Source organism: Pangasianodon hypophthalmus, chromosome 27 (genome assembly GCF_027358585.1).
Source record: "Pangasianodon hypophthalmus isolate fPanHyp1 chromosome 27, fPanHyp1.pri, whole genome shotgun sequence".
NCBI lineage: Eukaryota > Metazoa > Chordata > Actinopteri > Siluriformes > Pangasiidae > Pangasianodon > Pangasianodon hypophthalmus.
This window is the reverse complement of record NC_069736.1, coordinates 15,190,210-15,207,743: the sequence shown is the minus strand read 5'-3', so window position 1 is coordinate 15,207,743 and position 17,534 is coordinate 15,190,210. Positions and strand designations below refer to the sequence as shown.

Here is a 17,534-nt window from a genome sequence, read left to right as displayed (position 1 = left end):
ACCAAACAATGACTTCAACCGGAGTCCCACATGATTTCCAGAGTGTATAATTACTAAGTGTATAATTCAGGGTAGATTTAGAAATGCACATGGAAACCATATTCCATATTCATATTCAGTGTGTGTGGGATGTAAGGTTATGGCTTTACTATGAAGAAAGATTCCCATTTGTACAAAATTAAAAAGAAAAATACGAGCAAGGATTTGAGTGATGTGTTGAGTGAAGTGGATAATAATTCTTTTCATATTGATCCTCTGTCCTTCTATATGTTGTGAGAAGCACAGTGCAGAGCAGCATGCTAAGAGGAAACATTGTGTAACCTGATAGCAGAAAGGCAGAAAAGCTCCCCAGTAGTGCTTCCATGAGGTGACAAAGGTGCTCCTAAATATCATGGCATGGAGGGGATGAGCAGAATTGTTCATATTGATCTCCAAACCTCCTACTGTCCTCTTCTCTGTCATTGCCTCCAGTAGGGGAAATGGTGTTTGTGTTGGGGTGAAATGGGTGTGCAGGGGGTCCTTTTCTTTTCAAAACATCTGTGCAGAGGCCTGACAAAGCAAAGCAGTGTGAGGAGATGGAGATCACTAGACTCTATTGATCTATTCAGAGGTCCAACGTCTATTGTGTGTAAAAGTTTTGCTGAGAGGGAAAATTGAAAAACTTTCTACCTCTGAAAAACTCGGAAAATGCAGAGCCGCTAGTATTTAATAAATAGCATCCAAAGCTCTCCAATATAGTAGAGCATTTTCTACTTTTGCTTGGAGCTTCTGCTCTTCTGACTCAACTTCTGCTGCTGTGAATGGTCCCATGTGAATACCCTAAAGATTTGCACTTCCCAAAAACAGTTTACATCCAAGTCTCACGCTTGTTTCTGTTGTTAATCTCATTTGGATACAGTAGACTTTTATCTGTACGACTCAAGTACAATCTCAAGATGTTTTCTGTACTGACTTGGACTTGTCTCTGACCTACTGGCATTGGCAGCTGGTCTTATCTCAGTCTTGGGCACTGGTTTCACTAAATATGGTTTGGTCTTGAACTTTTCACATGCACAAAGTTTGACAAGCAATAATTTCTTCTTCTAGAAAGCATAGCCTAATAAATGGCATAATGCACAAATGAAGCCAACTTGTTGAAGTACAGTCTTGGCCTTGAAAGGATTTGATGGTTTTGAGTCTTGAATTTGACTCTGTCTGGCTTTCATTTGGACTCAATCTTGACTTGGCCTTGACCCCTTTAAGACCCGGTCTTGACTAGATCTTGCCTAGCCCTGGTCTTGGACTTGTTTTGGAATTGACAGTACTAAATATTGAACATCCTTTCATAACACTTAGTACTGTTCGACTTTATAGTATACAGTTGTAAAAGAGAAATGATTTACATGATATGGTCAAAAGTAAGTGGACACCTGACCATCACACCCATATGCACTTGTTGAACATCCCATTCCAGATGTAGTCCTCTCTTTGTTCTTATAATAACCTCCACTCTTCTGGAAGGCTTTCCACTACATTTTGGAATAGGCTTTGGGGATTTGCCCATTCAGCCACAAGAGCATTAGTGAGGTCTTTGTGCAGGCCAGTTGAGTTATTTCACTTTATGTTGGCAAACCATTTCTTTATGGACTTCGCTTTGTGCACAGGGGCATTGTCATGCTGGGACAGGTTTGGGCATATTACAGTAGTTCCAGTGAAGAGAAATTGTAATGCTACAGCATACAAAGGCATTCTATACAATTGTGTACTTCTACCTTTGTGGCAACAGTTTAGAGAAGGCCCTCATATGGGTATGATGGTGAGATGTCCAACTTTTGGCCATGTAGTGTATAATCACACTCTCTGGTGTCACCCAGAAGAGGATGGGTTCCATTTTGAGTCTTGGTTCTTCTCAAGGTTTCTTCCTCATTTCATCTGAGGGAGTTTTACTTTGCCACTATCTCTTCTAGCTTGCGTATTAGAGATCAAAATCTACATCCAGATTTCTGCAATACTGCTTTGTGACAATGTCTATTGTTGAAAGTGATATACAAATTAAATTCATTCCAAATGCATGCACATAATGTTCCTCTTGTCCAAACAGGCCTTTTGACAAGCATTTCAGCTTTGTGTAAAAAAAAACCCTCCATACTTGCCTTTTTATTCCCCCTCAAAATCCTTTGAAGAGTCTGCCTGACCAGATTTGTTATCATGGCTCATCTATGATAGCCTGAAAACAGACAAGATTTTGGCTTAAAAATTCAGTGATCTCACTTTGAACAGTTTTTGGCTGCTACTGACAAGAATCCAGCCATCACAGATCACAGTGTTGCTCTCATTTTCCACAACCTTCCTGTGTGAGCTGATCTTGTCAAATCAGACTTGTATAAAAGGCAAAATATAAAGAAAGACTGAAAACAGTTGGAACAAGAGTTGACTCTGTGTGGGCTTGTCATCAGTTCCAGCCAAGGCACTCGCTCTGTGTTCATCTAAACAAGATCAGGATTTATTCTGAATGTGAGTGGGCTGCTGTTAGTGTGCCTTCATAAACACTGTTGATCATGCTTAATGTTATGTGTTGGGATCATTAAATGGTGGCCTGTTTTCTCTGGGCCCTAGGGAGCCAGTGAGATGACATGATAGTTATTTTTTAACACTGCATTGCCAAAATTTAAATATCAAGGTCACATATTAAGTATTTCATAGCCATGAATTATGTTGTGGCTACAACTCTGGTATCTTAACTTGGTATTATATGACTAGGTAATAGTGGCAAGATTTTGCAGAATCCACAATTTAACATGTTGTGGAACGTCAGAATTAATACATAGCCTCCCATTAATATGGCACCACAGTTTGGGACAATACCCCACCCCATCAGCAGAGGTTGCTATCTACAGAGTTCTAGTTCTGCTGTTTTATTTCTGGTTCCCGTTCCATTAGCACTTACTGGTCGAGAACCCAGTTACCATTATGTCTCTTCAAAGTCTTTCCACTATTACCTAGTCTTTTAAGTTCTGAGCCATTGCTATTCTACCTGCCTTGTCTGTGTTTATATATATATATATATATATATATATATATATATATATATATATATATATATATATATACTTTTTGCTATTCTCTGTTTTGACTAGTCTTTTAGATTATCCCTACCTGATTTGGTCTTTTGAATGATTACAGTTTTTAAGACCACGCATTTGGACACTATTTATTTAATAAAAACCTCTACACATGGATCTTCACTCCTTTCCCGAGTCTGGTTTGTTGCATAATTTTTTGGCCGGAATGAGCAAAAAAGTTTATTTGCTTTGAGAATTTGTTTAAGGTGGCATGGGTTAATGGTATATCTGTGGCCAATAACAGTGACTCCAGTATGTATTTATGCATCATTGAAGTATCAGTCATCTCCATGATTAGGTTTGTGCAGCCACAATGTTTGAATTCAATTGACCTCTATGTGTCAGTCATTTTAAAATACAATAGTTGCAAGAATTTCCTAGAGAAGCTTATGGCTTTAATGTACTGATTCATGAACACACCTAATAAAAACAGCTTGCTGCTATAGGAAAATAATCCATGCTAGAGTGTTGTAATATGATTTACCAATAATTACAATTTTGAATTGATTAACAAACAACTGAATGCTTTTTACCCATTTATAGTTCCGTTTAATGATATGGAACTTCCACAAGATAAGTTAATTCCTGTTATCGCATACCTTATAGTTACATATTTGTTCACTCATCATTCTCTCTCTTTTTTAGAAGCTATAGATTTGTTCACCCATCATCTCTCTTTTTTCTGTCTGTTGAAGTTAATAAGCAGAAGAAAAGCAAAGTTCTCTGTAAAGACTCCTTCTATGAATGTTAAATAAACTGCTGTTATAGAAAATTAAACACCGTGCTATAATAAAAAATAACAACCATGTCACCTCAGCTGTTCTGTAGGTTACATCCAATCCACCATCACATTTTTCCAGTTACATCAAAATGATGTTGAATCTGAAAAAAGGTGTATTCAAAGTATTGAATATTATCGAACCACCAGACTTACTAAAATGTATGACTACAAATAGGCAATACACTCTCATTCTGTGTGTGTGTGTGTGTGTGCAAGAGCGTAGGTGATCATTAGAGTAGAACCAGAGTGAAAGCATACATGTGGACAGCCAAAAATACTATGAATATGTATTTAATGGAAAATGATGAGTGATGTAGTGTCTGAAATACAGCAAGGAGAATGTATGTGAGGAGGAATTGGTACTGAATTGGTACTCAAAGGCATCTCTATCTGCACTTCATAAAATGACCACCTTAGTCTGATGTTTTGCCTAAAATGTATTAAGCATCACTGGCTTTTTTATATCAATTTAAATAGAGTTAAATTTTTAAATAAATCTTCTCCTTGTACATGTGTAAAGACAAGGATTTACTTTCACTGCGTTTCATCATTACTACATTATGTTATCATTACTGCGTATGTTTTCCTGCCACAATTTTTCTCTCGCTGGATAACAGGTTGCCAGGTGGTGCCTGGTCCAAACAGTTATTTGGTCTAAGTCAAATGTAATTGTTGACCTCTGTTTTAGTGGTTAGTGGTGTGTCATGTTTTTTTTTTTGTTTGTTTTTTTTTAATTCTGTGTTGGCAGAACAACAGGCTCAGAATCACTGACTTGCAGCAACCTGCGTCAGCCTGGGAATTCTAAATTATTAAATGCACCATGTCTAAACATGTATAAACATGATGTACTGTATACACATGTAAAAGCAAGATCACATGTTGCACCATGTTTGAAAAAGGATGCATATAGATTAACCAGAATTTCGATGTTCTGTGCCTTATAGTATTCTGATCTAAAAGCAAAGCTAATGCAGGATTTAAATGATTTATTTATTTTTTATCTTTATTATTAATAGCATAGCAGCAGGGTAGTGGAAGATCAGTGGTTAGGGTTCTGCTAGTGAGCACAGGGTTGGGAGTTGGGAATCCCAGGACTGTTAGATTAATGCTTGGATTGGATTCTGCCTAACCTAGAAGTTTCTTTAGATCTGCCAAATGAATGAATGTGAATGATAAGCGTTCACAGAAAATGGATTAGACATGGATTAGATCAAATTTGCCATAATTGCTGTTTTTGAACTTATTTGCCCCTGAGTGTTTGCTAAAATTTTATTTTCATTCTTTTTAATACATTTCATATTCTTAATGACTAGGATTTCTGAACTTTCTTCCTGAATATACTCCAAGCGTGCAAATAAACATAGAGAATCTCAAGATCATTCCAGGCTCCTGACTCTTCTTGGCCAAATTTCTAAGACACGCAAAGCATATTCATAATTCAAATCAAAGCTTAAAAGCAAAGTGCTACAAATAAAAGAGAAAAAAAGGGGGAAACAGCATATTGTCCTTAATGTGTTCACACAAATAAAATCTCAAATAAAAATCCTTCCGGAAATTGAGATGCAATTACCGAAAATTGTCGGCAGACTCTGGCACTTGAAACCATCATTCTGTTTCTCTTTCCTGCACTATAAGGACACTTTTTTTGCCACTTTGGGACAAAATTACACTGACCTAGTTTAGCTGGCTAATGGCCGTTCGAGGTTAAAAGGATATTGGTTGGCATTTGAAGTAGTCCCATTACCAAGTTTGTACCCAGTAGAAGGACAAACCTGAAATACCCGCAGACTTTTCTCTTTCTTTAGGTAGAGATACACACTGAGCATCCTAGCCTCCAAGGTGAATAGTGTGAAGTCAAAGAGCGCAAAGCACAAAGAGTACATTACCAGAAGAATGTACGTGCAGGAGAGCAAAAATGAAGTGCTGCTAAATAAGAGGACGCACAGTCATGCTGGGTTTTGAAAGTCAACAGAAACAGCTCATGTATACAAAACGGAACAGGCAGCCAGTGTAACAGATGAAGAATTGGGTTAATATGTGCATTTTTTTCTAAGCTTGAGAAATCAATTATTTTTTAATCTCCTGAAGTTGATCAGATATCAATAGCTGTGGTTAGATACAGCACCTCCAAAATTATTCACTCCCAATTATTATTTCTCTTTTTACTGTATTGCAGCAACACATTTAAGCATATCAAAATGAGATTCTGACTCTCTACAGAAATAATATTAAATAAATTATTTAAATGTACTCAGAATTAATAGAAAATTAAAAAAATCTAAAAACAGATTAATTATTAAGCATTCACCTCCTCAGTGTGAATTCACCTCCTCTGTGCTTCAGCTCATTGTCCTGTTGAAACATCTATTTCACCCTAAATGCAGATGTCTGGCTGACTGGAGCAGGTTCTTCTCAACAATTTGCTTATATTTGGCTTCATACATGTTGACTGTGATGGCAACAAGCTTTCCAGTTCCTCCTGCTGAAAAAAAAATGATGCTACCACCAACGTGCTGGATCACAGGAATGGCATTACCTGGGTGTTGGGCTGTATTTGGTTTGTGCCAAACATTATGCTTTGGCTTTAGACCAAATTACTCAAATTTAATCTCACAAAATCTTTTTCCAAAAGCTCTCAGATTTGGCCTTTCTCAGAACTGGCTTCCTTCTAGCCACTATCCCATAGAGCTGATGATGTTGTTGCTGTCTGCACAGGTTCTCCTATTTCAGCCAGTGAGCTCTATAACCCCTTCAGTGTTGTAGCTGGACTCTTGGACACTTCTCTAACAATTGCCCTTCTTGCCTGAGCACTCAGTTTGGCCTGATCCTGGTACTGTCTAGGTTGCATCATATATTTCACTGCTTTGTTATAATGGATTTCACAGTGGTTCTAGGAAGCTTCAAAGCTTTGTTGCTCTTTTTATAACCTCCATCTTTTTTCCTCCTTACAACTTCATTTCAGAGCTACTGGGGCAGTTCTTTGGTCTTCATGACAGCAAGATTGATCTGATCTGCAGTGATAGCTGTGAGGCCTCATAAAGTGAGTGATATTTATTGTGCAAGCATATAATTGGACACAGGTAGATTTGAAATGAAAACAGCTGTATCTTGTTTAACATATTTAGTGTGAGCTCTCGAAAATTAAATATTAGTCTAATATTGGTCTAATTTAGATTGCCAAAAAAAAAAGAAAATATTATAGAATGACTTATGACACTGACCTTCATACATATTTAGATTCGTTACATAGTTGGCACTATAATATATGGCTATCGTGTTAGGCAACAATCAATGCATTTTATATTAGTGATGAGACACATGAATATGGATGATGAAAAGATCTTTGTAGTTGAGGTCAGACATGTCAGTTCTTCTCATACTTCTATACTGAAAAGGATCTGGTATGTTATTAATATTTCAATGCGTATGTGGTGTATGTTTGAATTATGTTTCTGAATAATGTGGTACATTCAAAGCACTGATCACCTGGATGAAAAGAGTGAAATATATTTGGGATTAAACCCCAATTACTTGTACAAATAGTCTTTTGCTGTGCCATTTGTCTTTAAAGAATGCAAAGAAATGAAAAACTATTTTCAGAAAATACATTTGCACAATATTTTTAAAGCTTATTGGGTTATTGGGAAGCATGAAACTAATACAGAAGGGCAGAATTGGAAAGCTGATTGTTTGGGCATAAGGGTTCTGTCTTGCAGGCAAAAATGATTTATGAATTGTTATTCTATTTATTTTTTAATGGAGCTTGTGCTAATAGGTTTCTCTGTGTGAGAGATTAGGTTTTGTTATTTTCCCACAGACTGGGTAAGTTTTGAGCTTATGAACCAAAAATTTGTGTTTACTGTTTTAATTAAATTTATTTTTGGTTGAATAGCCGTAATTACCTGAAGAGCTGTTTCTTATATTTTATTAGCTAGTTAACCTAACTGTACTTTTCAGGGACAGAACTTGAAGGCATCTCAATCTGTCACACTTTTGTTTTTACATCTCCAAATAAATACAATTAAAAAAAAACTGCTTATAAGACAGACAGTTTTCTACTTCAAGAGTGAGTCGTTGTTGCCATGTACTGTACATTACTTTATTATGCTAGCTAGTTACCAAGCAATTAATTATCATGCAAATGAAAACAGGAACTAACTCATTTCATGGATATATCTCAATATTAAACGTAATGTACTGTTCATTAATAAATTAAAAAAACACAAATTGCTGTTGTGTAAGAGGAACTCACTGTTACAGGCAAATAATCAACATTGTAACTTATGTATCTGTAAATGTAACATATTTTTGTAACATTGAAAAATAGGTATTTGTAAATGTAATATCAGTGGGACAAAAATGGCGCCTCAATTGTAGAATCGCCCTGAAGAATACACATAAATACATATACATAAATCTATTGTATGATATAGGTAATATATTCTTTGTTTCTTGTTAATATTACACAGATTAAGCATACTAAAATAGTTAAGCTTTTGGGGAATTGTCCTACTTTGCATCCCTACTATAGTCTGATTGATTACAAAAGGAGCATCTTGCCTCTGGTGATGAAATTGAGTTTTGGTTTGCCAAATATGTCTTCTAAACTGATAGTGACAGCTTGATCTATGCTGAGATAAGTACACTCTAGTCAAGGCCTTATGGAGTCCTGGATTTTAATTTATTTGTTTTTTTGATTTTTTTTATTTGGCTGCCTCTGAAAGAGATAAATTGTTTTGCTTTGAAACCAAATGATGCAATTTGGTCAAGCAGATACATCTGTTAGATTGGTATCCAGCTGTAGTGTCATTTAATTTTGCCTTTGGAATGTAGTGTAATAGTGTGTCTAGTTTTCACTGTGTGTTGGATCAGTGCATTAGGTTACATTTGCAATGTAATTCCACCATAATAATGCACCTTTGATTTTGCAATAGATTGAACTAAAAGAGCTAGTGTTATTGGCATCATACAGAGCACTTCAGAGGCTTAAGCTTATACTGAAAGATTTTTTTTCCCCAAAACACAGAGGTAAAATATAGACATGCGCCTTTTATATTCTCCATGTAATATGTAAGTGGCATGCTGCTATAGGAAAATAATCAGTGGTGGGGTGATGTTATGTGGCCTGACCCAAAAAGTGTATATGTTTTATTCCTCTTATACCACAGCAATTTGCCAGTGATTACAGTTTTTATTAATTAAAGAATGACACATTGTACATTTTGTCCATTTATAGTTATGTTTATTGATGTCTCTGTTATCACTTATAGCAGCTATAGCAGCTATAAACAGTCATCCCCTCATCAGCCTCTCTTAAAATTAATTAGAGGGAAAAAAAAACTTGCATGCATAGCTTTTCCATGACGGAAAAGTTACAGCTTTCTGATTTTCACAAAGTGCTGACACTGGAGACTCCTTTCTAACATACTAAATAAACATCTCATAGAAAACTTCACCGTATCAGAGAAGAAATGATAAAACAATTAGTAGACTGAGTGCGTTAATAAAAACATGTGATTTCCCTTGAAGCCGGAACTACAGTCCAAGCTGCTGTTACACAGAATTAATCAACATTTTCTGACCAATCATTCATTCATTCATTCATTCATTCATTCATCTTCAGTAACCCCTTTGCCAACAGAGCCATCTTCCCGCCCTCTGACAAATCAGATTTGAGAATTCAACATCTCTGTATTATAAGGACGTATATGCGCTTGGAATAAATGGGTCAATCTAAAAAAATAATTATTAATAAATAACCTTTTGCAAAAGACTCAGTTGAATGGTTTGGAATAGGCTTTGGAACAGAATGGCATAGTAAAGGATGCTGTATTATTATTATTATTTTAATACATAATGACTACCCATTCAGAGTAGTAAATCTGACAAGAAGGATCCGTTATAAGATTCTGTCCCTTTAAGGAAATCAAGTCTGTCTTCTCACATTTAAAAATCAGTTAGTCTCCATGCCCTGATGATTATCCTGATTTTATTTTAGACTGGTATGTGACAAGATTTGCATTTATCTATTTTAATGGCTTTTAAGAAGTCCTTTGAGGAATCCTATCTCTACCATCCAGTGAACAGTGCTGTTATCTAAGTGATGATTTATAAAGGAAAAGGCTGTGAACAATAAACAAATCAGATTATGAAATTTTGAGTCAACTAAAAAACAATCTGCTGTGCTGTATCTATATATCAGTGAATGCTGAGAAGGTCAAATAGGAGTATGTGTCTCAGATCAAGAAGAGATTTAGCACTGGAGAAACCTTTTCTAGCTAACCTCTGGTTTGAGTACTTTGTACTTACACAGAATCACCGGACCCTGACTGGCAGACGATGCATGTAAACTGGATAAAAACGTGCAGTTGTTGATATGGTAGTTATTTCTGTGAGGAGATTTTTATTTTTGGAAGGAGTCTCCAGTATCAGCACTTTGTATCTGTCAGACGTAAAGCTATTTTATTTCATTTTTGTAATTCAACATTTTTTTTTTCAAGAAAGCATACAATCACACGAGAAAAAAACATATTTTAGTTCCCCACCCACTCCATCCACCCCACCCACCCCATCGCACATCTAGATCAAACAGGATCTTTAGGAAAACGTATCCTTATGACATTGTACAGAACATTTAGCACCATATTCCAAAAATGTTGTACATCTGGACAGTCCCAAAGCATGTGCATGAATGTGTCCAGGTTCCCTGACCCACAAAAATGACAGAAATGGTGCAGTGATAAGCACATGGCGTGTTGTATTTGTGTGATTAAATATGCTCTGTGGATAATTTTAAAATGGATGAACTGATGGTCAGGATTCGTAGATGTTTGTCCCACACTGTTTCCCAGTCAATATTTCTATTAGGAGGAGCCAGATCTGATAACCATACATTTGCCTTAGGGAAAATATCTGTGTTATGGTCTGTGAGACAAAAATAAAGATAAGAAACAGTTCCTTTGCTTGGCGCATCGAGAATCCATTTCACTACCGGATGAGTTTGAAGGTTTGTACTGCAAGGTACCTTATCAGCTTTTAAAGCTGTGCGTAGTTTGAAATAAAGAAATAAAGTATTGTGGGAAGGCAACGCTATTTTAAATTTTCCATGACAAGCTGTGTTGTTTGTTTTGTCTTCTTATCTTAAAGAAAGAAAAAAAAAAAAGGCTGGTGAGGGAAGACTTGTTTATAGCTTCTATAAGTGATAACAGGAACTAATTTGTATTATGGACATTCCCCAAAATTAAATGTAATTTTAAATGGATAAAGAGTTCAATGTGTCATTCTTTAATAGAACAAATACGCTACGGGATAAAGAGGAATAAAACACTTTGTGTGCTTTTATGGGAAACTTCAGGATGGTAACAGTAACTCCACTTCCTGTTGGGCTGCATCAAACCACATTTTCCTATGTGGAATTATCGGATTTTCCTTTACTTTCTCTTATCCATACAATCTGTTTTATTCTCTGTATGCTGATTTTTATTATATTTGAGTGTATTCTCTACAAGGGTGTTCTGACCTGATATGTCACACCCTAAGATAAGTGGATAGAATTTCCGTAAGGAGATAGATAAGTGGCACACATGGTCATGTGAAGACCCTTTTATCATAAAATAAGTTAAGCCTCTCTGAACGTGTTATCGAATAAATGACCTAAAAACTTGTTATATATTAGGTAGGCTTTAACACATTTAGCTAAACAGGAAGGGAGACAAGTAGCGTGACAAGGGTGAAACAGGACTCCGACTACACTCCCATATTTCTCCATCTGAAGAACTTCTGCAAATAAAATTCATCTACTGTGAAGATCCTGTCTCCAGCCTTATCTTTCTGCCCTTTTCATTTGACTGAAGCATTATTCTGGTGTAAAAGACAACACCTATAACACCATACCTCCATGAAAGATGCCAAGCAGATTCATTTTGGATCAAGAAAGCATGAGGAGAAGATTGAAGTGACTTTGAAAGAGGGTTCATTATCCGGCTTCAGTCACAACGACTGCTCAAATGTCCTGTGTTTCAGTAGGAGCAGTGACTAAAGTGACATCTGTATTTAGATCTATAGAAAAGTGATCAAAAAGTGGGGTTGGAAATTGTGGTCGAAAGCACACATTGAATGAGCGCGATGCTAGTGCATTAGTGCTACGTGTAACAGAACTGTTCTTCAGCTGGCTGAGAATGCCAATGCAGGATATGATCAGACTGTCAGCAAGAACACCTTACTAAGACTTTGTTTGACTTTTAATTTGTTAGCTATCTCTACATGCTAATCATAAAAAAGAGAGCTATCTTGGGAAATGCCAGCCATTCTAATGCCTCACACTACACAATTTCAAGGAACAGTTGTTCATCAAAAAACACTTTTTCTGTCACTAAATAATCTTTGCTGCTTTTCCACTGCACAGCGCTAGTGGAAAATTAAATGTCTCTCTGCCAGGTGGTGATGACCCACTGAGGCTGCTCTTTATTTCACCATACTGGGACTTCATGCTCAAGGATTTCTCACTGCTCTTTATTTGATATAGTCTTTTCAGACTGAATTTTGTTCAGCATTCACTATGTGAATGTACCTCTGAGAATTATAGTCTGGGGGCAAAAAAGCCAGGAAGCATGCAAAATACAGATAAAGGACTTTTTATTCTTTATTGTTTCATTGTTTCATTCATTTCACTGAATTCATTCATCCATCTTCAGTAAACACTTTATCCTGGTCAGGATTACAGTGGATCGGAAGTCTATCTCAGGGGCTCTGGGCATGAGAAGTCGAGTTGTGATTTTAATTTTGTCCCAGTTACATTATCGTAATAAAAAAAAGGATTGCCTAAAAGGGTTTTCGCAATTGTGACTTGTTCTAAATGCATCAGCAAAGCTACAAACATGTACTACAAGAGTGCCAACATTGGCATTGTACTATGTTTATCCTAGTATTATCTTTCCTTTGGCATCAGTTTTGAGGTTCTTTTAATAGGCATAAAAACTTGTATATGGATAAGCACTGATGTACACATTTCGGAGTATCAGGATTTTAAGATTTTAAATGTTTTTTTCGACTAAAGATCTGTAAATCGAAAGGGTTATTAGGGGTGACAAGCACAAGTGATCTTGTTTAGGATTATTGTTAGTATTTTAATTATTTTTCACAGCTAAAATGAGTTGTACAGACCAAGCCGTAGGTCGTACAGACATAGCGCAAAGAACGGGGCACTATTTCCAAAGGATGCTTGAATCCCACTGATTTTTTTTTAACTTATCAAGGTATGCCATCATACATTTTTAACATGGCCTTTTTTTTCACCATCACTACATGAGCTTCAAGTCAGATCACCTCCTGCTACTCAGAATGATTATGGTGATTAATATTAACGTACTTTACTAACTTGTTTCCTAGTGAACCTATATGAATGTATTTTTGCAAATATCAATGAACAGCACATTTATATTTCATTGCATGTAGCTATGCAGCAGGAATTTTAAATAAAACCGTTTCCTTACAGAGCTAAAACTCCCATGATCCTCAGCACACAACCTTATCACATGACCTCCAGTCAATTCCTATCGCAGCTCAAAGTCGCCTAATTACTAATGGCACCGCACTACCCCCTTTAAATAACCCAGACTCTCAGTGTTACTTTACGAAGTCTTGCTCCAGCATTATGTATGTATGTGGCAATTTCAAGCGTTTGTTAACTGCCTGTTTTGATTAGTGTTTTGACTGGAGTCTGCTTCATGTTTACTGATTTAACCTTGTCTTGTTTATGCCTGTTTGCCTGCCTCACATTTCTGAGTAGGCCTTTTGTTTGTCTGCAGCATTGGATTTAATAAAACCAGAAAACCTGCACTTGTATCCGGCTGTCCACTTCACAACATATTAATATGATGATGATTAATGAGGCCCTTAAATTTTTTTCTTCATTTATGAAGAAAAAAACACAATTTATTACTGTATATGGTTCACCCAAAAAGGATGTACCCTTAAGTTAAGTCTGACACAGTGAGTCATCACAAAATTATATAATTTTTTGGATATAAAGACAAAAACTACATTTCCATTTGCCTTGATTTGCAAGTATCTCTGTGGCAAAGCTCATTTCCCTGGTTTTAGGCTGAATCCTGCTGAGATTTAAATTAAATGCATAATGAAACTGACATTTGTGCATTTAGTTGTGTTCACATTCCCAGCACAGGCTGCTTAAAAAAAAAAGCTAAAGTTATATTTTAAACAAATCTCTTTTTATATAATGAAAACCCTAAGGATGGACATGCTTGGGACGGATTAAAGGCTATCTTTATCTAATAAAATTATCTCACGACATGAAAATAAAGATACATTATAATATTGCATGTAGAACTATTCACAGCTGGAAATGATACATTCACATTTAACCTAACAAGGACGAATAAGTTTAAGAATAAGAATAAGAATAAGTGCATGTAAGTGTAACTGTTCTCCAAACAGACTTATTCCTGATGGCTCCATTGTGTTGTGGGGGAAAATAAACTTGCCTATGCAGCATGTTCAAAAGCACTCAATTTCCATGTTAATGGAGTCAAACTACAAAACCAGAATATGATTAATCCTAAATTGCACTGGGAAATTGGATAATTTCCCATTCTCTGACTGTACAGGGAATGATCTGAAATGTAATTTAACTCCAGCATGCATATGTTGTTCCAAAAAAAAAAACGGACCCTTGAACAATTCAGAATAAGGTTTCCCTAAAACATCTGTCACTGCACTGATTGTTGACTTACTTACATATGAAATGTGTTTGCTCTTGGACCATTTATGCAAATATGTATTGGAATATGCATGAATAAAATACAAAATAATAGAAAATTCAGTTCCAGAGCATTTGGTTTTTGTTGGCCAACTAGATAAGAGGGGATAAGGGCTTCATATGCAAACCCACATGTTATTATCATTTGCATATGCTAATCCCAGTATGTACATACACAATTACCTATATATGTTTACAACGTCTTCAGTGGGGTTGAGGTCAGGGCTCTATGCAGGACTCCACTCAAGTTCTTCCATACCAACCCAGGCGCACTGTCATGCTGGAACATGTTTGGGTTTCTCAGTTCCAGTGAAGGCAAATTATAATGCTACAGCACAAAAAAAAAACATTCTATAGAATGTTGTGCATCAAATTTTGTGGCAAAGTTTTGAAGAAGGTTCACTTATGGGTGTGATGGTCAGGTGTCCACAAACTTTTGGCCATAACATGTATTTATAAAAGCCAATTACTAACTAACTACCCAAGACTACCCAAGTTTTTATTTCAGGATGCTGCAAATAAACTGCTACAAATAATCAACGTATTCAAATAGATACAACAGAATCTAATCAATGCACTCTAAACACTTTATTGTACTTTAATTTTCAGTTTTAAATTAAATATTAAATATTAGCAAGCCTTTCTACTAAGTTTCGAAAAAAAATACCGTCAGCTTCCGTCGTCCATGCTGCCAAACAGATAAAGCTGTGAATGTCTTCATTGAAGATATGAGCAGGGGTTTAATCAAGAAAATGAAAGAGTGTTGTTTATCAGGGTGACTTCACTATACGGGAATTCAATAAGCATCTCTGCTGCTGTTCAACACAAGCACAGGCAAGCGTAGTTTATATATTTTTATTTCAATTTTATAATGAGCTTAGTTACAGCTACTAACTCATAAGGTTTAGTTACAGTCCCAACTTTTGCAGGTTTGCAGCATTGCTGACCTTGTTAATGGTTTCATTTTGCAGACACCTTTTACACATTTGTTTTCATAAATAAATAAATACATTTTCACCCAAAAGAACAAATAGAACATGTGCAGCATACAAATTGTGGGAAAACCTTTGACACTCTGAAGTGAAGTGTCAAAACTGAGAAGAAAAAAAAAAACATTAGTCAGTTAAACCAGAAATCTTCTGTTCATCACACACACTCAGGAAAAATGATCAATCAGATGGTGAGTTGGTCAAAGAACTCCACATGAATCTGAATAAGTCTATGGCTATTTCCTAGTGGATTTCCTCCCTGAGGGAGTATATTTTTGTGTCTACACAGTTTTTAGTGACCTGAATAGATATGAAAAAAGAGTAGTACATACACAAAGAACAAGTGAATAGCAGTGAGTTAAAGTTTTCTGCCACATGAAAGTCTTCAGGATGGAGGGCATTCTACTTTCTCTGTAACAGGACAAGTTATGATTTTTGTCCAATTAACTTCAAGACAAGAAAAAACAGAGGCTGCTGAGGGAACGAGTGTTTATAGCTGCTATAACATAAGCGATAATAGGAACTAACTTGTTTCTTGGATGATTAACATTAAACTTTGAACTTTAAACAAAATATGACATATGACTAAATAAAAAAAATATAATTGTTGGCAAATTGCTGTTGTATAATAGAAATAAAACACTTCTTAATTATTGAAATTATTGTCAGTAACTCAGCTATGATGTTGATTATTTTCCTATAACAGCACTCCCCCAAGTGTCCTTACTTATTGCATTATTCAAATCCAATGATTGCAATCTAATTGTAGTGTATGATTTAACTCACGCCAAGTGTTTATAAGATGCTTTTTAGTTTCAAAATGGACGGTTTAGGATTTAGTCCAAGCCCAGACTGAGGGTGGAAAAAATTGTACAAACTGACAGTAGTCAGAATGACTTGCTAGCCACTGGCTTAGCTGTACATGCTTGTCAATAAGACAGGGATGTCATGTACAGTAGGTGGTGTATGACAGACATTTGCTGCCTTTATCAAAACTTCCTTCCTGAGGAAAGAACATTTAGCTGTCCAGAGTCACTGTCTTCAGTATATTTTGAGCAGGGGTGGATAATCTGTCTGACCTAAAAGAGAATTCAGGGTGCTGAGGCAGCCTTAAAGGCTGAAGAGGGAAAGAAGCCACTGAAGTTATATAAAATGTGCATTTGCTACATCAAGCTCAACTTCATGGTGCACAGCAAGTTGTCCAAATTAATTTCATGCAATTAAACAAAGTTGGCTTTTTTAGCCCTCTCTGTATTCTCCAAAAAGTCTAGCCTTAAGAGTTTTGTTTGTGATCGTACTGTGAGACCAAATCGCTCAGCCACTTGCCCCTTGGGGAACTGTTGAGTTGCAAGGCTGCTCATGAAAGACCCATTTTTAGAAAAAAAATGTTTTCAAATTATATTAAAGCTCATTTGGGGAGCATTGTGTTTCGCATTTGGCGAGATAATAGCATACAACCAGGGGAGAGGAATCTTCTTAGGTATCCATTCACTGGATTTGCTTCATTTAAACCTAAAGCTCCACATTTGGGTCTTTACAATCCATAGATTCTTCTATAGCAATTACACCTAAAGCCTTATTTCAGTTTTATGCCTGTGATTGCATGCTATATGCAGGTGGCGCAAACCAGTCAACACATTTTTAAAGGATTCTGAAGAACTATTTTTTTAATGGAAAAAAATAACATAACAGGCATATTAGCAAAATGACACTCATCTGAGTATGTGTGCATGGTGGCCTGTGGTGGATGACCCATGACCAGACGATGCATCTCCAAAACAGCAGGTCTTTTGGGGTGTTCCCAACATGCAGTTGTTAGTACCTACCAAAAGTGGTCCAAGGAAGGACAACCAGTGAACCGGTGACAGGGGCACGTGGGCTAGCCC

The 17,534-nt window shown here is 36.3% G+C and overlaps 1 long non-coding RNA gene across 1 annotated transcript in view; it reads left to right on the top strand.

Moving 5' to 3' along the window:
- The window catches only part of LOC128317613 (uncharacterized), an 81,637-nt gene extending 74,715 nt beyond the window's left edge, over window positions 1-6,922 (top strand). The window contains exon 3 of the long non-coding RNA XR_008301141.1: window positions 6,845-6,922. This is a non-coding gene — a long non-coding RNA (uncharacterized LOC128317613). The remainder of the gene's footprint in view (window positions 1-6,844) is intronic.
- The last annotated feature ends 10,612 nt before the right edge of the window (window positions 6,923-17,534 follow it).